Genomic DNA, 24052 nt, shown 5'->3' on the forward strand with positions numbered 1-24052 from the left:
AGGCAGAAAGCCTCCATTCTCCCCGGAACAAGATACAAGTCATTTATTAAACCATCACAATTACTCCAAAGCTGTTTAGTTAAGGTAAAAAAATGTAGCATAGTTAAGCAAAAAATCCTGCATAGTTCCTCTTTAAAAGTCAATTTAGGTCAAGTTTTCAACCATTAAGTAACAAAAGTAGTAGCTGAGGCGTCTGACATAAACACACAGCTCCGATTTCCACATCCTGATACTTTTAACTGATTTAAACCAGTCCTGAAATGGACACATCCATCAGACCTCCACCTTCCTTTTAGTCTGTGAGGTCATATTTCCTCTGTAAAAGCGATGTGAAATCTATATCCCGCAAATCAATACATTCAGAAAGAACTTCTTGCTTAGATTGCAGTCGACCAGATCATCAGAGCTCGATGACGCTGGGGTATGAAATGTGAAACAGAGGCTGGGGATGGATGGATCAGCCCACTCAGATGTCCCGGCCTCAAACAACTGACAGTCGGGTCACGGCCAATCACAGCGGTGTATTCATTCCACATACGGCGGTGGAGTCTAGACAGACTTCGATGGCATTCATTGGCATGCGGGGGCAAACCTTTCCCTCTGGCTGCATCTCAGATTGGCAATTAAAGAAACAAACTGTATAAAAGCTTTTTTTATGGGAGGCCATATTACAAAAGATACAGTATACAAAGTTTACTGGCCCAACTCGGCCCTGCAGGACTGCAACGTCACACAAATCTGCTTTGAGACAGACTGAGAGAGCCTGCACTAAATCCTTCTTTGTTAGTACCACCACCACGCCATAAACACACATCCACAGCCTCGGAGGTGAGAGCCTAAAAATACCCCCCCACACACACACCAGGTGAAGTGTGGACTCTGGGTTAAAGAGAGTAAAAAGGAAGCTGTGTTACACTGGCCCCTCGACCGAGAGCAACGCCGCAACGACGACGGGAGGAAGAAGCGAAGAAGAGGCAGAATAAAAGTGAAGCGTCTCGGTTTTCAGCAGGGAAGCAGCGTCTGCATGAGGGAACAAACAAATGAGTGGAGATCCCCTCCTCCACTCTCCATCTCTCTCTCTCTCTGCCCAAACTGAACTGAATCCCACTCTCTTTCTATAACGCCCCCCTCCCTCCCTCACTCCCTCCCATCTCCTTATTCTTCGCCCGTTCTCTCTGTAGAAACTGGAACATAGAGGGAAAGTGTGACAACGCTATTTTAGTTTTGTAGACAACCTACCTTTCCAGAGGCAGACACCTCGCGGCCCTGACACACACACATACTTAGACCACAGTTACCAGGTCAAATGTTAATGGTCACTGTCCCCTAACTGTTAAATGACTCAAAACAGAGGCAAGTGCATGAGAAAAAAACCTCTTGATTCGCCCAAACAACACGCCAAAACACAAAGATATTTGACGTACACAGACATGAAGCAGAAAAACACACCTAATCCGCACATTTGAAAAAGCTGGAACAGAATATTTGCATATTTTTGCTCCTAAAAAAAAAAAAAAAACTTGTAAAACTTATATGTTTCAGCATAAATTATGTCCATTTTGTTCTATATTTTGCATATTTCATTGATACTGCTTCCCTTTTGGCAGACATTTCTCATTGCAATGGCTTTCCCATTTCAATAACAGGCAGAATAAATTGAAAAAATACCACTTTATTCCTTATAAAGTCCATTATATACTGTAGAAGCCCCCATAGGAGAGATGCTGTAGAAGCAGCAGCACGTGCACAAATAAATCAGTTCACTAAACTTCATTTCTCATGAGGAGCTGCAGGTTCATTTGCATGATGCACTGAACACTGTCAATGATTATACAGCACCGACAGAGAGCAGAGGCCCACACACACACTGACACACACACACTTTTAGATTAACATCCTCAGTTTGTCTTTGTTTTGTGTTAATGAGCAGTACCATGAGCGTGATTAATGGACATCGACTTCAGCTTGTCAATTTCAGACATACATTAATACTCTTGTAATAATTAAAGCAGATTCCATCTCTTGTGATTTTTTATTTCTTATTAACATGCAGCAAAGCAGCACAGGATCACTTCTTACACCTCTTTATAACACTAATGTTTCTTTCACAAGTCAAACGCTGCTATCACCCAACGTCCCTGTCACCTTGATTGAAGTAATAAAGTCGACTTCCCCTTTCTCCAACGTTCCTACTCCCCCTCCCTCCTCTCCCTTCCTCCCTTCCTCCGAGCGTCTTACCCCAGTTTGTTCCCTGCATCGCTGCCCTGCTCCTCCTTTCTCATCCAGCCTCAGCTCCTCCAGCCTCTCAGACTCTTTAAGTCGACTCCAGCTCTCACTCTGCTCCTGAGCTCCTGGCTCTGTCTCTGACCAACCCTCCAGAGGAAAACTTCTCCAACCCAAGAAAAAAAAAAAAAAAAAAGGAACTCATTCTCAAGCCAAATGCCGCCAATGTGAATGGGAGCACAGTCCCCTCCCCTTCCCTTCCCTCTCCTCTTTCTTGTGCCCCCTCCTTTCCATTTTTCCTCCCCCCTCTCCTCCTCCTCTCAGTCCAGCCTTTCTCTGACAGATACACCTCCTCTCTCCCTGCTTCACTCCTCCTCTTCCATTTCCTTTGACCAAAGAAAAGTACTCTGCAAAGTCCTCTGCTGCCTTTGTCAGGCTGAAAAGAGAAAGAGAGGGGAGAAAGAAACGGAAAGCCAGGGAAAAGGCAAAGCTGTCAGTTAAAGACCGTTTTAGTCTCCGTGCCCAGGAACAGCAAGAGGATATCACCTCACTTAGAAAAAAAAAAGGCTGGATTTCCACTTGCAACAGATCCGCTTTGTTTCTAAAAAGCTTGAAGGAAGCCTCAATTTTTAAAAGATTAAAAAAAAGTGAGTGAAAAGTGTAAGAAATAAGTAGGAAAGTGTAAAACTGATGGGAAATTACATCAGGATTCAATAAAGTAATCTTAAATCTGTTTGATTTATCCATTTATAATGCAATGATATTTACAGTAATGTACACAAGACTAGAGCATAATCCTCTTATCTGAAAAGGGGAAAACTGAATATTCAGTATTTTCGCTTCGTAAATGTTTCAGCATAAAGTTTGTTACATTTTGTGCATTATCACTGACTTTTCATCAGTTGCTTTTGTGAAACTAGTGGGAAATTGCACCAGAATTTCATCATGTAAAATGCTATAATAAGACACGGAGTATAAAAACAAGCTCTTTATTATCTAGTCCTGCTCCTCATCGGTTAATCTGACCTAATAACAGACACACCAAAGCTTAAAATAAGAGTTCAAGTTAATTAGGGAGCAAATGATTAATTAAAGCAAGGTGTCACTCTGATTAAACCTATCAAAAAGATCAGCAAGTCCAATATTAACTGTCCTGTTAGCTCTGTTTTTGGTATAAGAGGATTTTCAGTGAAGAAGCTAAAAGCTACTGTAGACAGTAAAGAAACAAAAACAATGAGCTGAGAGACACAGAGACAGCTCTCTGTAGGATCTCATGCAGGAATCTTGATCTATTGTTGATTAAAAAAAATATTGATTAGTGCAGCTTTTAAAAAAGGAGCCAGTCGGTCTCCATACGTTTAGAGTATCCTCCTGTGACAGCGGCTGCATTCATCCTCTGCCTTGACCTGTAACTGTAATCCACCATCTGGCCCATGTGAAAGAGAAAAATAAAGGAACAACAGGAACGAGATGGAGGGAGCAGCAGCAGCCGGAGCTCAGCTGCTCAGCTCCCAGATGAAGACAGGGGTAAAGTGGGGTACGAGAAGTAGGCTATGCCCTGCCGCCACACACACACACACACACACACACACAGAAACACAGATCTGTCCCTCTGCCTCTCTCTCTCCCTGCTCTGCTATAACTGGGCCACAGTGGTAGGCACCGAGTTTGTCCTTCAGTCGAGGCCGGCGAGGGAGTTCAAGGTCATCCTCCTCCTCGGTCGCGTCCTCATGGGAGGTCTGGAGAACACTTGAATGTGCCACAAGTGGCGTGAAGGCTCGGCCCGACCCGCTGCAGCCGGAGCAACGCAACAGGAAACCCCCAGCCGGGTGTCCAAGAGTGGACGACCGATGCCATCCATCAGCTCGCCCGAGGCCACCAGCGCTGGGATAAAGAGACAGGCTGCAAATCACCCCTGTGAATGGCACCATTAACACCAGCTCTTTATAGGCAGTAGGGGAGGGGGTAACATGAGTCAGCCCCTTTAGAGAGAAGTGATTTACAGACCCAAGCGAGAGTAAAGTTAAGTAAAATCAGGGCATGTGCAGCTCTTAAAAAGCCTTAAAAGCGTTAGAAAAAAAGCCTTTGAAGACATTTACAAAAGGTTTAGATCCATTTGCCACTAGACTGGGTTCAGGTCACATTTACCGACTGATTAAAACTGCACGATATGCAATAAGTGCGATATCCAATAGGCAATTTCAGTGTGAATGGTTCATTTTTGCCTTTTCATTTTCTCTAAATTAACATAAAATGTGATTATTTGCTGGGTCTTGTACCAAACCAACAAAACTCTAGAAAATTGCAGCTCTTGCAATTTGGAGATTACACTTATACTATGCATTATATTATGCTTTCGATTACAATTCATTTTGCAGCTCTAATTATAGACAGTAGCTGGGAAGTGCTGAGAAAACTGTCAGTAATTTCATATATATAATAAAAATGATAAACTTTATTGTCCTGTCCCCACTGTATTTTCATTATTCTCTTATCAGTATGACTGTGGAAAAAGCAGATTACATTTCATTCTGCGGTATCATATAAGTCTTATGAAGTGTTAAATTTAATTGATGAACTCTGCAGAAACTGAACTGACTGAAATTCTGTGGCTTCCTCTTCTGTCTGCAAGAAGAGCCAAGGAAAAAACCATGAAGGAAATTAAAGTAAAACACCAGTTTAAACAAATAGTTCCAGTGTGGCTTTGCAGTAATGTTGGGTACATCTGCCTGGTGGTTTCCAGTTTATCCTCCCTAGTCGTATAAAGTTTATTATCCTACAGAAATGCACCAAAACATTTAGCAGAGCTCTGTGTGTGTGTGTGTGTGTGTGTGTGTGTGTGTGTGTGTGTGTGTGGGCCAATTTCTGGTCAACATTGAAAGTGGCTCCTTAGAGGCCACAACTCCTAGTTTATCTGTATCTATAGCGGATGCCCAGCAGGTGGTCATCCATCACAGGCCCGAGCTGCCGACCCTCCACGGTCCGTCAGCCCGATTCCCTCTATATTTTCATAACAACGGTTCGCGTCTGGGACCGGGGAGCTGACAGAAAGCTAGGCCATCCATCAGTGTCCGTGCCGTCTCTTGCGTGGGGACATCACTCCCACCGGACGCTTGCTGCTGCTAAAACTGGCCTCCAGCAGCCGGCCATTTGGACCCGCTCACTTCCAAAATAAATTCCACCGTGGCACAAAGCAATCTGCGAACACCTCCGAAATAAAAAACCTTGTGCTCGGCAGGAGGAGGGCTCATTAGTTTGAGACACAAATGAGGAGCAGGGAGGAAGAGAGAGAGAGAGAGAGACCTCTGCGGATTGAAATAACTACTCCTAGTACTGTAAGTCCCATCATAAATCCACAGAAATGGGCTGGCTGTATCGAGTTGGCAGGGACCCGACTTAGCTACACTGATTTTCTGTATAATGTGCCAAAGAGATTAGGGTTACGCCTCCAGCTCTGGAATTACAGCAAAACCCTATCCATGATTAAGATCTGTTGCTAACTCCCACACAGCGGTGATGTGTTAACATCCACACATAGTGGGATGCAAAGTGTGTGCTGCTGTGTGCTATGTGTGTGGCACTGTTGTATGTAGTACGCAGCAGTCACTTCAAAACATGAGGAAGGTCTCAACCAGGAATGGCTCTCGAGAAAGAAAAAAAAAAAATCTGCTCTCAAACTCAAAGCAGCAAGGTTTCGTGTGAAAATTCCTGCAGTAATCCAAGAACGTTTGCGTAAAATCAAGCTTCAAGGTCAGAGAGGAACAGATGGTAGGTTCTGTTTCATATATATCAGACAACAGCCAGGAGGGTTCAGACTCAGAGCTCCCTCTTGATCAAATTCAAACCACATTTTATCCACGAGGCTTCACTTACCTGTCAATGACGCCCTGTCTTTAGCTTCTGGAGGCCTTACAAACGCATGGGGTACGGGCCCGTCGAGCATCCCAGGGACTCACACCGCTGAGCAGATCTTCATTCTCCCCTCGTCTCCCTCTTCTCCCTGACTGAAGGGGATGAAAAGCAAAAGAATGCATGTTGTTGAATCAGCAGAGGGGGAAGCAAAGAGAGACTACTACCACTGTAGAGAGCTGGAAAACCTGAAATGTGACAAGTGTGTTTATGGAAGTCAGCGAAAAAGAGGAAAATCTGAGTCATGCCGGCTGAAAAGCTTCACACGAAGGGAAGGTTGAGACCGGGGGGATTTTCCATGTCAACAAGAGAGAAGAAGACCGGACCCAAAACGAGCAGCAGCACCTCCATTCACAAAACAACCCCACCACATCATGGGAAATGTAAAAACATTACTGTTGTTGACCCCTTTGTGTTTGTGAATAACCACAAAGTCTGTGGGTTTTCCCAACACGTTTTTGTTATTTACAAAAGGTCACATGAGTCATTTTACGTGAGAAAGTTAAAAGTTTCTTGTGAGCTGATAAAACTGACAGATTTTGGATCAACCTCTACATAAAAACACTGCTGAGACACACAATGCCGCCGTCTGGAAAGAAGAAAATTCATTGCAAAACAGTGCATTTGTGGTAAAGCAACACTTGAGTTTGGCGTAAAAGAGCATGAGAAAAAAAAAACCCAATGAAAAGTGCCAGAGGTGAGATGAGCAGACAGTCCTGCTGCTGCAGACTGAACGTTATACCTGCAAACACAGTGCGCTTCGTTCTGATTATATTATATTTGGCACAACATCATGCCAGGTGGGGTGAGCAACTGACACCGACAGAAGAAGAAGTAATAACAACGGTGCTGGGTGAGTATTGCTTCCTCAAACTTGTATTCTGCAGAACTCAGTATCTTCTCTCTGAGCTATATTTCTCTGCTAAAGGGATAGTTCAACATTTTGGCAAATTGGCCCATTGCCATAATCCCTATAGTTTTAGCAGTAGGTTCGTTACCTTTAGTTGTCGGTGCAAGTTATTTTTAGAACGGCGGAGCAGAGCCGCGAGCTGCTCAGAGCTACGCTATGGAGAGATACCGGATTTCTTGGTTTCCCTCATCAAACTCATCAAATACACAATCCAACAACTCCAAAATGCTCTCATGGACAAGTTGTGACCTGCACATTCACCACGCTATGAGATAATAACAGAACGTTATGAGACAGAGTTGTTTTTGAGGTAAATTCATGCAAAACCGCTGATGTGCATTCCCATCGGGGGCAGTTTTTCAGCAAGCAGTCTCTGTATTTTCCTCAAAAGCAACTTCGGCTCGTAATGTTACATTATTATGTCATAGTGTGGTGAATGTGCAGGTCACAACTTGTCCATGAGAGCGTTTTGGAGTTGTTGTATTTGATGAGTTTGATGAGGGAAACCAAAAAATCCCATTAGCCTCCGGCCCTCCGTAGCGTAGCTCTGAGCAGCTCGCTGCTCTGCTCCGCTGTTCTAAAAACAGCTTGCACCGACAATTAAAGGTAACGAACCTACTCCTAAAACTATAGGGATTATGGCAATGGGCCAATTTGCCAAAATGTTTAACTATCCGTTTAAGACTGGTTGTTGTAGACACATAAGCTCAAGGTGGTGCTCCTATAGTGTTTAAATTATTCCTATAAAAACTGTGCTGTGAGCTGTGGTGGAACTGAAACTCAGACAGAGCTACAGTAGCAGCTAACTGGTTAACGTGCATCCTGTTTTATCAGCAGGATCAGGGATGTTTGCTAAATTTAACGTCCCCCCCGACAACCGCCTGCAGGGAACCGACTGCAACTGTACAGGCTTTACTTAAAAGCTAAGCTAAGCACACCTCCAGCTCCTCCATCTGTTTCTCAACATACTGCGTTAGTATGTTACAGACAGATGGATGAAGTGCCGAGGATATGTTGATGCAGATGGATCCAGATGGCCGGCTGCGTAATGTTGCGGTGCGATGGCGCCAAGACGGAGAGTACAGTACAGTACACACAATGAGCCCTGTCAGGTAAAAAAATAAAAAAATAAATTAACAGCCGTTTGTTTTTAAAGGCCGACAATCAACCCTAACCCACAGATCGCAAAACAGGTGTTTGCTTAAGAGGGCTGCTCCTCTCACCTGCTCGTCTACACAGTGACGGGGATAATCCTCATTAAAGAAGACCAAACAGTACCGAGGGAGAAAGAAACTGACTGATCAGTAGTAGAGGGCGGCGCTCTGTGATTACCACTTCATTACATTTTATTATTCATCCGCTGGACTGAATGACACCTTCAAAAGAAGACGGCCGTCAATGTCACTAAAGCTCAGAGTGACCTGTTAACTGACCCGCAAATCAATCAGCTGTCAATGAAGTGGGAGTGGGGAAGGACGAGGATTTACTTGTTCACCTCCATCAGAGAGTGAGGACACTTCATTTGGAAGAAAGCAGCAGTGGTTTTTAAGTGGATTCAAACAACTTAACCCTTCTCCTGAATTCACTTTGAAGCAGACGTGAACGGCTTTGATGACAGTTCAAAGCAGATAACGTGCATGTAAACACCTGCAGCGGTGGACAGAGGCTCCGCTGATTAAATAGACAGGTGACAAAAGTGTCATATTAAGTGCTACTTTACAACGTCTTTCTCCACCTTCCCTTCACCTTCTCTCACTTTGAGTGGACGCCATAATCATAATTAGCGTTTATCCATCGCAGTGGCACATCACAATAATTTTCTCTCCTGATCCAACAAATAAAACTAAATCAGTTAAGAACTTGTGACAGCTCGAAGGAGAACGTGTACAGATCATAGCGTCTGTTCAAGTCCTCAAATTTTGGCTTTAAAAATACTCAGTACAATCTTTTAATATTGAACTTTAACGAGATATTATCCATTTTAACTTGTGTTTTTGCACCATCTATTCAGTTTTCATGTATTTTTTACCTCACGTGGAATGACCTCTGCGTGATATACAAATCAATTTGCCTTCCCTATGTCCCAGACAGTTTATATCTTCTTCCATCTACACGACACTGATGATGGACAGATGACAGATGAAAAATAGAGAGTACAGATTAAAGTTTAATCTGCTGGAGACCAAACAATCTCCTAGTCGATCAAACAGGAACATAGCAGTTAGTTCAGGAGGCCTCATGTTATCTCCACATTCATCTCTCCAGCAGCCATCTATAAAGTACAACACGGACATATTGCAACAATATAAAAGTTATTATAATGAACTTGTTAGCAAACAGACTTTATTGGAAGTTATGTTTGTGTCGACCTGATTAATTAAAATCCGATATTTCTCATTCTTTTAGCTCTGTTTTGCCGCCCACCAACTCCGAAGGGAAGTATTTAGCCTTTAAAACGAAAAATACTCGTTTTCTGCCTCAGCTCAGTAAATAATAAATGTGTAAAGCACAATTCAAAGCGTGTTAATAGGAACCTGCAGACAGAGCTGGGTCAAGTTGTGCACGTCGGTCGTTGCACTTGTATCCATCGTTCACAAAACAGGGGCAGTGACCACATGACCACTGAGCTGTCTCTAGCGGCTGCTGGAGAAAAGTCAATTCATAAATCACATTTGAGAGCAAGACTAAAAAGCTCCGTGTGCGGTTATGCTGCCTAATCATTTAATAGTATACGTTATCCCCACAGGTTTGTTCACCACCTAAAGGCCGGGAGTGGAGGCGTCCTTCATCTGACACCAACGGACTGTTTGCTCAGCCCGTTTTTACAACTTAATGCTCATCAAAGATCTCAACGTGACTTTAACTGAAGGAAAGCATGAAATGGCAGTGATGTTTCAGTTAAATTAGACTTTAAAGAGGAACTTTTTCCATAATTAAACAGCTTCGGAGGAATTATGATTGTTAATTAAACAACTTGTAACTTGTTACAGGGAGAATGGAGGCTCTCTGCCTTCCACGTAGCGTCTCTTGGCTGAAACCAAGGTTGTAAGATCAGAGTCTCCGACCCGGTGTCCCAGCTCGCGTCTCGGCCGGATAAGACTACACAAATATACACTTTGTAACACATAGTATATGATTAACTTGATTTCTCACCTTCTTTGTTGTAAACAAATAGACATGGCTGGGAGGAGGATTGGCAAAACAGCGGAAAAGCGACCGGACTTGCATAGTTCCCCTTTAATGCTCATCAAAGATCTCAATGTCAATGCCCATTTCCTGCTTTTCTTCTGTTAAATTAGACTTTAAAGATCAGATAAGGATAAAGTGAAGGCAAATTAGAATAGGCAGGGTTTCCCGCAGCGCTTTCCTGTTAAGGCGGCCGCCTTAACAACAAAGAGCTGCCGCCTAAACTAACGTCTTAAAAAAAAAAAAATGTAGCGATATTCGCCGCCGCCGCCGCCCCCCGTCGGACGATGGCCGCATCCTCTCACACCAGTGTTGGGCAGTAGCGACGTTACTACAAGTAGCGGCGTTAGTAACTTAATTGATCAGTAGCGCGGTAGCGTCCACAGAAGCTACATTTCCCCAGGCATTTCTAGACCTTAAACGCACCGCTTCCATGTGACGTAATGTACTGCTGATGCCCATCTGCTGCAGCGGAGCGCAGCACACAGCAGGTGACAGAGGAGGAGGGATAATCAAGTTCGTGAATCAGAGCCGTAGCTGGACAACTTTATCGCTGCACAGCGACCGCGCGCACCGTTGCATGTCGCTCCAAGAGCCCGGTGCGTCCTGTCTGCAGCGGAGACACGGTCACTGAGAGGCTGAAGGGCCTTTCACACCGAACGCGGTATGCGCTGCGCCCACCGCGAGGTACAGCGCAGACAGGCGCAGAGCAGGGCGGCAGCGCGTACACATATGGCGCGAGTTGCTGAGCAACCGAACAAACAAGACAGGATTTGGGGGGGTATATGCAAAGATATGTTCGCCAGGAGCTACAAAACGACCGCTTCCAGGTGAACTTTAGCGTCAGGCTGAGCAGGGAGCAGTTTGACAGCCTGTTAGAGAGAGTTGGTCTGATCCTCAGGAGGATGACAACTCACTTCATGCATCCCGTCACTTTAACTGAACGTCTGGTCGTTTGTTTTCTCTCTGCGAGCGGCTGATTTTTTTTCAGACTCCACTACATCCTCTCCTATTGGACGCGCCGAGATGTCGTCACAGCGCGCTGCGCCCAGATTAAACATTTTTTAATTCGGGCGCAGCGCGCCGCCGCGGCATGCGCCCACCTCGCGTGCCGCTCAGCTCGGCGCAGAGCCGTTCGCCGGTGCGCCGCGGTAGCACGTACACAATGAATGGGTTTGCTGCCGCCTTCCGCCGCCTGCCGCGTTCGGTGTGAAAGGCCCTTGAGTGAGGGGACCGTTCCTGTAGCAACGCGCCTTTTAATGAATCAAACCAAACACCCTGAACAGTATGCTGAGTACGAGAGGGAGAGACGGCTGCAGCAGTTAAAACGAAAGCTCCTCGTCCCAGCATGTCGCCCACTCCGTCCGTGGCCGACGTCTTTTAAAACAGTGTTTCCCAACCTTGGGGTCGGGACCCCACGTGGGGTCGCCTGAGATTCAAATGAGGTCGCTTGAAATGTCTAGTAGCCTAATTGATGAATTTAAAAAAAATCTGACCAAGAAAGGTTAGGAACCACTGTTTGAAAAGACACTTGGGTTTTTTTGGAATGTACTTGCATAGATCTTTCAGCACTCACAATGGGCCGATATAAATGAAAAACTTTATTTAACTTCTAAAAAAAATAGCTTTGATGTAGCTAAGCTACTTTTGTCATTTTATTGTAGCGTAGCTTGCTACATTTCTCTGGTGGGTAGCTTCAGTGTAGTAAAGCTTAATTTCATGTAGAGTAACTTGTAGCTTAGCTCACTACATTTTCCAAGTAGCTTGCCCAACACTGTCTCACACACATACACACCACAGAGAAGCGTGCATGCATAACAGCAGCGCGTGTTGAAAGCGAAACTTAATACGGCGCGGCGCGGTGCGTTCCCCCCCCCCCGGACGATCGATTCCCCCCCGTCGACAGGTCAGACACCACCTTAACTAACAAATTTTCTGGGGGAAACACTGATAGGGACACCTACTGTGCGAATAATAATCAGCCAGTGCTGATCAATCACTGCTCTTAAGTTCACTGTAAACTGTCTTACTACATGATCTCATACTCAATGTGCCACAGGCCACACCATGTACATTTCAGATGCTCCAACAAAGGACAGATGGACTAAGAGAAATGAAGCTAGTGAGATAATAACATTGCTTTACAATCACTTTAAATATTAACTAAAAGTTTATCAAAACACAAGCTGCAGTGAATTTTAAAAAACCATGCCAGGCAAGAACACTGTGGCTGAAAGAGACCAGGATATCATGAATTACAGCCTCATTACTTTTGTAAACATTCAATATTAGCCTGTGCAGTTGTGCGTGTTACAGCACCGCGGCATGCAGCAGCAGGTTTACAGCCGAACTGTGCAGCAGTTAGGGAGCTCACATTAAATAGGAGGGAGTGCAGGAAATAAATTTAGATACCTATTGGGAAGGGCAGTGTAATAGAGGAGAAATAATGAGGATAAATGAGGTTCTGTATTTACAAGGCTTTCACACACACACATTAAGGAACAGGGTGGCGGCCCTCCTCTTCCCTATCCAAACACCACCACCCCACAGCACTTTAGGTTTATTATTGTAATGTTCGGCCGTGTGCCGAAAGGTTTCAGGCGAGTTAATAAAGTCAATGAGAGACGTTGGGACCCGGCGCACACCCTGAACAAAGACCGTTCAGAAGAATAAGGAAGTGGTGCAGCATGAAGGAGGGAGGACATACAACCAGACGTGGTGTTGTTGACATTACTGTACTGTGGATGTGTGCGAGACAATGCTCAAACATTTTCATTTGACAACTGCTTACTTACACACAGATGTTTACTTAAGAGGGATAAAACAAGCAAGAGTGGGAAGTGAATCCACTGGGAGAACTGGCACGTCTGCCTCGTTCAGGAGGACGGACCACATGGAAAGCATCACATTCCTTCTCAAACAGCAGAAAATCTCTGTGTTTTCTCAGACATCCTCGTTTAGGATCATCCAGGCCAAAACCTCAAACATCCTCCTACGCTGCAGAAACCTACCGAGGAATCTCACTGTGTCGAGTTGAGTGGTGGTGGTGAAGGACTGAGGATGAGGAGGAGACGAGGGAAGAAGGACCGGCTGTAATATATAAGTGAAGAGGTGGTGGCTGAACGAGCAGTATTCAAAAATAAGAGGTTATCTAGCACAGTTTTTATGACTGTGATGATGAACTGAAATGTAAGTGATGTGTGGCTATTAGACTGACTGACATGCTTAATCAATTCTAAAACAAAAGCTTCAGTTGTAGAGGAAGTTTTACATTTGTTTTGTTTTTAAAATAATAGTGTACTCTGAATCATTCACTTGGACTAAGGATGCACCTAAACAGTATTTTACAATTTGCCAATTAACCTGCTGATAATTTGCTAATTTGCTAATTTTATGCCTGGTGGTCCATAAAATCAGAAAACTGCACATCTCATCAGTTTCACTGAATCCAAGGCAACAACTTCAAATGTCAAAACATGAGTCCATTTTTGAGGTTAAGGAGGGAATAGTTTGAGATTAGTTGTTTTTCGGTTCTGATTGGGACAAACAATAACATGAAGTTATATCAAATGATCGGTATGATTCCTATTTGCTACAAAGACACATGCATGCTAAGTATCCATGGACATTTTTCAAAGTGTAAATCATTATATATTAGTTACACAGATATATTAATGATAGAAAGCCAAAAATGTTTGTCTTTCATAACACAAACAAACACTAGCTGATCTTCTACATCAATAATGTCAAAAAACATGAGTAAGTGGCCCTTTAGTAAGAAGACGTCCAGCGAAAATCATGTATTATATGCGTGGCTATAAAAACGGGACAGTGCATACATTTGTAAATCGTAGAAAACAAAAACAACTGGTTTGTTCCCCAGGTTGTGTAAGTTTATGTAAATTATAATATAGCATATATTTTTCAAATGTTTATCCGTCACTTAAAATAATGACTAATAAATGAGTACATGATGAAAAACTGCCCGGCCTGTGCTCTATGAGGACGGATGAATGAGCCGCACATTGTTTTCTGAACACTTGACATCCCTCGTCCTGTCAGTTTGCAGCCTGGACCGACGGCTCTCCGCGCTCATTACTTCAGATCCACTTCCCCGCTGCCTGCGTAAGCCCTTATGCAACAACGCTGTGACGCGGCTGCTGCCCGACCGTGCATCCCACCACCCACGTAGCTCGCTCGATCACTCTTTCTTCCCCGCCACCACCTCTTCACCTCTCAACCATACCCACCAGCTTCCCCACAGCAAGAGGCTGTGGCAGAGATGAGTCTTGTGCACACTCATTGTTTATTACTTGCATGTTTAAGACGTCATGCGTTTAATCAGTAGCCTATGCGTGTTTAATGGAGAGTGTGTTTGTGTGTCGTCCATCCTGTGGCCCCTCAGCAGGAGAATAATCAGGCCAGAAATCACACAGAGAGCGAGGAGAAATCTATTTAAAAATATCCAAACAACCAAACCTCAGGGAGGGGTCGTCCCACTTACATAAGTCCATCTACATACTGTACCTCCAACTGCAAGAAAACTAAACCAAGATGAAGAAGAGGGGGGGTCGGGGGGGTGGGGGGGCTGGAGACGCAGAGGAGCTGAAGCAATATTACTTTTCCAGGCAACGTAGACAAAACTGACAAAACACGATTGATATCCCAGCGGTAAAACTTCAGAAAGAACAGAGGCTGAAATATTATCGTGGGTTATGGGTTTCAAGATGAAATGAAAAAAGGCATGTTTGGTATTTCACCATTTAGAAACACCTGTCAAAGGAAAAAAAAGGAAAAAAAGTGACCTTGATGGGCGAAAGTGAACAAAAAATGAGGAAACAAATAAAATAGAAGCTGCAACTGAAGAGTGGAGGAGAACTTGGGTGTTTATAATTTCACATTATTGGCAATTATGTGACACAGCTGAAGAGCGAGTGAGTGGGAAAATGAGTGGAGGAGAAAGAAAGCGTGAGAGCAACAAGGTAATGGAGGATGTGTGGGGGCAAAAAGGAGGAGAGAAGTAAGTAGGAGTCAGGCCTGCACTGTACATCAGCACATATGAGCCTCCCTGCAGCAGCTGTGAATGTCATGATCACACTAACTACCGCTGCCAATCACAGCTGCTCATGGGAACAGGGTATGTTGTTTTTCATGCTTTTTTTAGAGCAAGCAATCATCTAACAAGTGACAACAGATGATGCAACCCACTGCATGTACAGTACATGCTCTGTAAAAAAATATTCTCCTGACACGACTCGATTTTCGGTGTAAACTCAACACTTCATGGGAGCCGGGCCAAGGCAACAAAATTTGTGTCCACGTCCAAGTGACTGTGACGTCGTCTGAGTCTGTGTAATCCGACAAAATTACACTGTGTTTCTCTTCCCAATCTGGAGGATATTTTACTAATTTAAAAGATAAACAGGAGCTGCTGCAGCTGCAGCCATGCTGGTGGCTCTGTGAGGCTGCAGCTCAACGCTAAGGTCACAATAACTATTCCAACAGGTACATTATTAACCATGTTCAGCATCTTTGTTTCCTACACAAATATTTATGCCAGTAGCTTCGAGCAAATACTATTGTTATCTGTGTAGCTGATTATTAACCAAAACTAGATCATTGCAAGGCTGTACATTGTCACATACCTATATGTCATCGAAATTAAAGCAAGGACAAAGAAGGCATCTGCGGGCAAATAAAGAAATTATTAATCTGAAACACTTCAGATCAAAGTTTGGATTTTGTCATTTTATGCAACATTAATGTCACAACTTGCCTAAATGATAAAGTGCATTACTTGTGGTTGAATTAAGAGATGTAACAGATGTTTTGTCCCTAACCCAAGATACAGCCCTCCACTGTCACCTGTATATAGTTTGCCCATACAGCTATCCTTTTACAAAACATTAAGAACAACCTGAATTTTTTTAAGAAAACTATGTGGAATTTCAACGATATTACATCTTCTACGTAATTTTCATACTTGGAAAATTCACCCTTTCCATATATTATCACAATAACACCGGGAAATACTACTAAACAAACTACAGCTGAAGCTCTCTGCACTTATTTGTTCACAAACTAAGGTTTGGTACAAGTAAAAAAAAAAAAAAAAGACCTGATGGTGACAAAGTCACCGGATCACAAAGGTCACATCAGGTCAGTCCGTCGGAGAGTTAGTAGACCGACTGAACCAGACAACTGATTCACAGACACTGCTGAGACGAATTCCCTTCGAGAGCCGAGGCACTATGAGTAATTCAATGACAGCCCCCCCACCCCCCCACCCTGCCCCACCCCATCCTACACCACCCCACCCAGGACACCATTTCCCCGGCCACTAAGTGAATCCTGGCATCTTATCAGGGCTGTTTACAGAACTGTAAATCTAATCACCACTGCGGCGGCTCCTCTGGATCCATTCATGAAGTGGTGGCAGCGGGGAGGGGGGGGGGGGGGCGCAGCGACATGGGTCAAGTCTGAGTGGGCAAACATTTGGAAGAGATTAAGAGAATAAATGTGGTTACAGCAGCGGTGGAGCAGTGATTTAGACTAGAGGAACGACACAGCCGGAGGTCTGATCTCTTGTTTCACAACACAGCATATTGGCAGCAGGGACGACGAGAGTGCCTTCGTTATTTCACAGTCATCATCATCATCATCAGTATTCAGGGGCTGAACGCTGCACAGCACCGGCAGCATCATCATCACTTTGTGTCATGTTCAGACACAAAAACCTCCATTAGCTTTCTAAATGCAGTGAGATATCTGTGGCGACAGGCTGCACCAAAAAGTAACGCTGCTGCAGAGATCAACAGTTACTGTTTATGAATTACAAGTGTTTTCGTGCACATCAGTCCACACTGAAGATAAACAAGTGGAAACAAACCAATTCATCACATTCCCTCATGCTCTCACAGCTTTTATAGCTCTTTTAATTACATCATCCTGCAGCACCACCCTCAACTATAATGGTTTATTAATGAGAGTCAGCACCACCAAATGTTTTATCTGCAAGAGCAAAGTAATTTGAAACATGAATTTGCGATTATTTTGGAAAGAGAGTGTTGCAAGTCAACATCACCAATGTCAGGTCCCAGAAACAATAAATAAAAGTTCATCCATCAGTGAATTTATTATTTACATCTGTACTTTTGTGTATTTTACCATTGCGTGAAAAAATTCAAAGAACTTTAAGCAAAAGTTTTGGAAAAAGCACAAGAATGTGGGCGAGTATTTAGGAAACTGGTTTTAAAATATGAATGGTGCATGGACCATTTGCATTGAAATGGGGCTATTAGTGAAAGCGCTAGAAAGTAGGTGACAAATACGTCAATTTGGGAAGAAAAAGATGTCTACAGATTAATGACCTCTGTGGTCTGCAACGGAAAATCAGGACAAAGCAGAAATTACATGAGGTTTCACCACAGAAAGCCAAGTGAGAAGCCCGTGTGTGTCGTAAATCTGTCGCTAAATCCTCTAAATGCAAATACTCATGATCACAGGCGTTAACCTGCTCCGGCACTCGGCCCCAGATTAACCAGAGAGGGAAGGAAATAACGAGTCCTGACCCTTTCCCAGGCTCCGGCCCCGGCTCTACGAGGCCTATGAAACCTCAGCCCCTGCACCTCGGTGCCCTCGTCCAGCTGTGCAGTCCAGCTGCGTGCGTAACTCTGAGGCTGGCTAAGAATACCAAACCAATCCTGGGGAGGAGGTAAGGTCATAAGCCCAGTGGGAAATCTGGATTACAGCTGGGAAATATTTCAATATCATATTATGATACAAGACTAAATAGATGTCTGGGATCTGTCTGGGAATATTACGCAACTAGATTAAAATATAGATACCATTTGAAGTGTTTGACCACCAGTGGTGCCATGGAGCCAAGTTTTGTTGATGCTCCATGTAAAGCTAAAAATACATCAAGTCAAGAGAGTAAAATATCTGCTTTCTTCTTCTCCAATGCGAAGATTTGCTGCTTTTATCTGCTTTCAATTTTAATTAAACATTTTATGCAACAATTAACTAATCAAGGGTTAAAACAAAAATCCAAGTGGTAGTGCGCTAGCAGATGTCAGAGAATAAGAATAACGCTGAACAATGACCACGTAAACTGTGCAGGTTTCAAAATATTCAATGGGACTGACTTTTATAAGGACCAAAAAAGGTGTTGTGTACCGTCTGTGTGCGTTTGTTACATCTTGTGGTGGGAAACACTGAAGGTAAATATTAGTATGTTTGCGTACAAGAAAAGGTTCCCAGGGTACCACGAAGTGTTTCTCTAGGTTTCTGAAATCAATTCAGGATGAGAAGAAACGTATAAAACTTTTCATCATATTTCTTTCTCAGTGTACAAAATAAACAGATTAGTCGTAAGAGATTTGAAATCAAACAGTGTACATTTATTATTAAGTTTGCATTTTTACCTAAAACAAATGCATTTATTTGCAAATTTGTGTTGGCAAGCTTAGATGAGGATGAACTGCTCCCAGTTTTATTAACGGACACGTGTTCGCAGCAGCAGCCCCGGGTCAGAGAGCTGCACGAATCTCAGAAACACTGAGGTTTATCACTGCAGGAGGGTGGGATTTGTTTTTAGTGTGACTGACTTAATCAGATCTTATCGCAGTGACCCCGTCACAGCGAAGCCCTCCTTTCATGTATCCAGCAGAAACTAAATTAAAATGCGTTGTTGCTCCGAGGGAGGAAGAGGGGAGGGCTGGCTGGCTGCTGCCGACGACTGCGCTCACTTTTGTTTTGTCAACATGCTGCATGTGTTGTGGATTCAGCACGTTGCCTGAGTTTCCTACGGTGTGTTTTGACACTGCAGTCGATCCTTAAGAAGCAGCAGCCTGCCAACTACAACATGACCCCCCTCCAACCCTCCCCCATGCAGATATATTGATGTACAGCTAGTCTTCCTTTCAAGACATTTTTGTCATCTCGATACCAAACTGTATAAGACTGCTGCCTACTTAGCTTCATGGCGCATTGTTAGAAAAACCACAGAGAGTCAGAAAAACATTATTTCAGGCACTTTTAAACACTGTGTGGTGTGGGAAACTGAGCAAAATTACTAAGTACAGTAATCAGCCGGTGACAGGAGAGTAAATCTAACATAATGGGACGCTACATAAACAAAAGAAAGCCACAAAACACTATAAATCGCCATTTCATCTGACATGACGGGCCCTAAGGAGAAACCAAACACAACACAGTCTTCATGTTGCCTGACAGCTAAACACCTCCCACTGCGTTCCCATTGTTGTCTTGTCTTCTAAAGTTTCCCCGTCGTCGTCTTCTTATTTGTGCTTCAAGGAGACGGTTTGCACGGGCTTAACACTCAGAAGAAGAAGAGAGAGAGTTGACTTGACCTTCAGTTTAAAACAGCTCAAGGGCAAAATTCACAGCAGCAGCAGGCGGGAGAGGTATCACTTACAGAAAATACACCATTCGTCCAGTCCGACCAGAAACCTGCTCCAGAGAGATACATAAACAAACATGACTCTGTGCTCACACTCGTGTTTATTTTTCTTTTGTCACAGTGCCACTCTCTCTCTCCCCCCCAACTGCTCAAAGCTACATTAACTATATTTTACCTGAAGGCTCTCCATACATCACAGACCTGCTCTTGCATAAGTTTCACTTCAACAACATAATTATAACATGAAAAAGGTCAAACGTTGCTAAAGGGCAAATTGTTTTTTGACGTCAAGTGCCAGAGAAGCATGTGCAGCATGCAGCAATGAAATATAAGCCACATGTTTTACATAAGGTCTGACGGTGCAACATCGGATACAAACAAACTCCAAAAGCACAAAACAATGCTGTCGCCAGTTTATTATTAGGTACACATATAGATAACATAATGAACGTCAATCTCTAGAGCCGTTGTGGTCCTGTTAAAGGGATATTTCAACATTTCGGCAGATTCACCTATTGCCCTTATCCCTATAGTTTTAGGAGTAGGTTCGTTACCTTTAATTGTCAGTGCAAGCTGGTTTTAGATCGGCGGGGCAGAGACGCCTTTCCCTCAAAACTCATCAGATGCACAATCCAACAACGCCAAAGTTATGAGTCATTCGCCATGCTATGAAATAATAACGTATATGAAGCAGATACTCTGAACTACTTGCATGTTGTAGTTTCAGCTACGCATTCGCCTCGAACACAACTCTGTCTCGTAATGTTACGTTATTATTTCATAGCGTGATGAATGTGCAGGTCATAACTTGTCCACGAGAGCGTTTTAGAGTTGTTGAACCTACCCCTAAGACTATAGGGATGGCAATCGTCGAATTTGACTGTTTTATTCTAAATACATTTCAGATTAGACTATATTTTAGCTGTTTAATCTATTTTTAAAATGCCATTTATTTATCACTGGTTCATGGGTGGACTTGTGGCTCCGATGAGTGTTCGGCTAGTGGGCATCCTAGTAAACAATAAAAGAGTGTATGCCGATCAACTTGTGTAACCAAATGTGTAACCAAATTCAAAAAGGGTAACATTAAAGTTAAAGCAGAAGTAAGTGATATATTTGTGTTAATATAAGTCTTAAATAGTTATATCTTCCGACAGCAATCACTTACATAGAGTGTTTGGACTGAAACACAGGTCTCTCAGTCACTCTGCTCTGCTCTGAGCCGAAGAGAAAACATTTATCGTATCCTACAGTTTTTATCCAATGAGGAGAGAGAACGGCATGCAGGGCTGTGTGTGCAGCCAAGGGACGCCGTGAATGTGGTGACGTAGGGACGAGGACTGTTATGGTGCGTTCAAGGAAACTCGTGTTTTCCCGACCTGTGAAGTGGTACCAGTTCAATCTGGTACGAGTTCACCGGTCGGAAGTTACGAGTGGCCGTTATAGTGACTTTCACTGGTAAAACAGGTCGGAAAAACACGAGTGGGTTGCCTGAAACGCTACAAAGTCGTAAGTTGTGACTTGAAGCTGTAATTTACGATTTCAAAAGCCTGCCTGGAACGCAGCATTAGCGAAAACGACCGGACCACTTACTTCTGCTTTAAAGTACTAAAAAGGTCCAACAACCAGGTATCATAATTGACTTATCTAAAGGTGTCAAGTTAAATCCAGCCCTAATGAAAACCAACCAAGATTTATTCAGCTGCAGCACTGAATACATCAACAAAAAATAAATATTGTTAGCCTAACTAATGGGATTCAGATGATAAAATGTCATCCAACCTCAACAGTAAACACAGACAACTCATGGGGGGAGGGGTGTCTTGCTACATAGATGAAGACGTGCTCTTATATGCTGACAAAGCAGTTCCTCTGAAAACATTTGAGGAATTATCAAATGCAAATAAACTGTGTGCCCCCCCACCCCCACCTCCCCCTCCCCATCCCTCACTGTCAAGGCTCCAGCACAGTCCACCCCTCCCTGAGCTGCTGAGGCAGGCACTTGACCTCTGTGTGTTTATTTAGGCTGGAGAAATTTGAATATAACATCCTGCAGAGTTAAAGGGGGGTTGAAGGCATGAGTGCTTACTATTTTACTAGTCTGTTTGTTCTTCTTTGTCGTGTTTCCAACTTATTCCAAGTATTTGCCCTCTGTTTACACACGAGGCAGACGCATAAAACGCAGACAAGGTGCTTTTTTAACCTCATTACTTAAATACTCCACTGCTGTGCACGTATCCACTAAAACAGAGCCTCTAAACAGACATATCCCGTGTGCAAAACACTGAATTATACTCCTGTTTCTGTCTAGTAATACACACTCACAACAGTGGAGCTCTGATCCCACAGTGTCTGTGTCTGGCAAAGCAATAAAACAGTGGAGGAAAAGAAAAAGCCTTTATGTCGAGCCAGTGGCTGCAGACAGTGTCCGAGGGGGGAATGCTATTCATTTTAAGAATTCACATATGTTATTGCTGCACCCCAGGGGCAGGTCAAGCAATACTTGGAAACATGAACCACTTTTTCCTCTTTCAATGCAAGCCAGAAAATGCATTGTGTTGTCATTCAGATGTAAAAATCTACAACTGTCCCAATAGACAGTGGGATAATGTGCAATGTTTTCCTGCTGCTGGCTGCTGCTTGTTATTTTTGTGAGCCCTTGCAAGTGGCAATAAAGAGACCTACAGTATAATATAGAGACCTGCAACTTCTTCTGAAAGCTAATGTCCTGCAGATTTAACATGGAGAGCAGTGAGTCTGACACACATACACACACAAACACAAACCTCGAGCACCACATGAGCTTTCATTATCCAAGTTTCTATTCGAGATAAGATTAAAAAGCAGTGAGAGTTGTGTTTAGAGGAGATGGAGGAACATGAGGGGGTCCGTGATAAGGAAATTGTTGATTTAAATGAAAAGGACTAAAGCTGAAGTTTGAGCAGGAAATGGGTCTAGATTTACTGTAAGAGGCACTTTGTTATGTCTAAACCCACTCAACCTGTCAGCTCTGATGCACACGTTGATAAAACTGGGGAGTTGTTGGGGTTTTTTTTTTGGTGTGTTTTTGTTTTTTTTAACAGAGATTTCAGAGGCCTCTAGGCGGCATTTTACATTGTTAATTTGTTTTCCTGGTAGGAATATCAAAACAAAGTGCTGCACTTCATCATTTCCTCCTAGATTTTCAAGATTGTGAGTGTGTTTTCTTTTTTTTTTTTACCTGACACACCTGTGCTGAGGAGCAACTTCATTAGCAGACGTTATAGACTTTCAAACTAATTTCCGTAAAAGTTACAAAGGCACCAACAGTGACACGCGTGTATTTCCACTGCCACAACGTTTATGAGACACATTTACACACTTAGGACTTGATAAATTGAGGTTACGGTGAATAAAACCCAGTAGAAAACCTACCATGTACGGTGGAGCGGACCGTCGAAGGAGAGAGCTGCTTCTTGCTGCTGTCTTGTAAATAAACTCTGGATGTTTCGTCCTTTTAAATGTCGTCTCTTTATCCACAAACTCGTAACTTTACCGACGTATTTGCTCGTAAAAACTTGTTGTTTCTTTTTCTCGCTTGTCGTCTCCACCTCTATGTCCTAGAAAGCGCCGTTTTGTTTGTTGCTGTGTGTGTGTATGTGTGTGAGGTCCCGGACAGGCGCCGCTCGTGTTTTACGGAGCTCAGGTTAAAGCTGGCTGCGAAAGCAACGGCTGCATCCGGTGAGGACTTTCAAAATAAGACACACTAGGCTTAGGAAAATAAAATTTAGTCTTGGTAACAAAACAAAACAAAAAAAAAGAGAGTCAAAACTGAGACTTTTTAGTATCTTATAATGTTTATTTATCATAATAGTAAGGGTAATAATAGTAATGATGACTTTCAAAATCAGAATCATTAATGCTCATAGGAACAAAAAATTCAGGATACAAAATTATAAAATACACCATGACAACAGTAGTTAATAAAAAAAAAAAGGTATATTTTAAAACTAATAAATAGGCTACCAATGCCAGTCAAAACATTTATTTAACTTTTCTCATTATTACAAATTTTCTCAATTAACCCTGTAAGGTGAAATATTTTTACATTTGCATAATCAGTGAGTCCCATTGTTTATCCTTGCAATGCTATTGTATAAGTGTTAGTCATTAATATTATTGTGTTATATATGCAGGGCTTTAATAAGCAGTTAACGCTGCAAATGAAGCATGAGTTGTTCTAATATGGGGACAAATACAGATTTTTTTTTTATATTTTTCCTTGTGATTCTGATTTATCTTGGATATAATGAAATTTATCATCAGGGCTCTGTATAATAACATTTTTTTTAGCCAGGTGTACCTAATAATAAACTGGTAACTGAGTATGAAAGGATGTAAAATGTGCCAAATTTTATGCT

General features: G+C 43.0%; 1 protein-coding gene across 2 annotated transcripts in view; it reads right to left on the minus strand.

Annotated features, from left to right (window-relative positions):
• The window catches only part of LOC146967425 (leucine zipper putative tumor suppressor 2 homolog), a 39380-nt gene extending 16059 nt beyond the window's left edge, over positions 1 to 23321 (minus strand). The window contains exons 1-2 of one of the 2 annotated variants that reach the window (XM_085761509.1): positions 23067 to 23321; positions 6097 to 6227 (exon numbers count right to left, since the gene is read on the minus strand). The gene's annotated coding sequence lies outside the window, so the exon portion shown is untranslated. Of the gene's footprint in view, positions 1 to 2238; positions 2492 to 6096; positions 6228 to 23066 lie in introns of those variants that run through there. The other variant, XM_085761510.1, reaches the window with a different exon arrangement.
• Between the last annotated feature and the right edge of the window lie 731 nt (positions 23322 to 24052).

The sequence above is a fragment of the Trachurus japonicus genome, chromosome 19 (assembly GCF_045865225.1).
Source record: "Trachurus japonicus isolate A0001 chromosome 19, Traja_1.0".
NCBI lineage: Eukaryota > Metazoa > Chordata > Actinopteri > Carangiformes > Carangidae > Trachurus > Trachurus japonicus.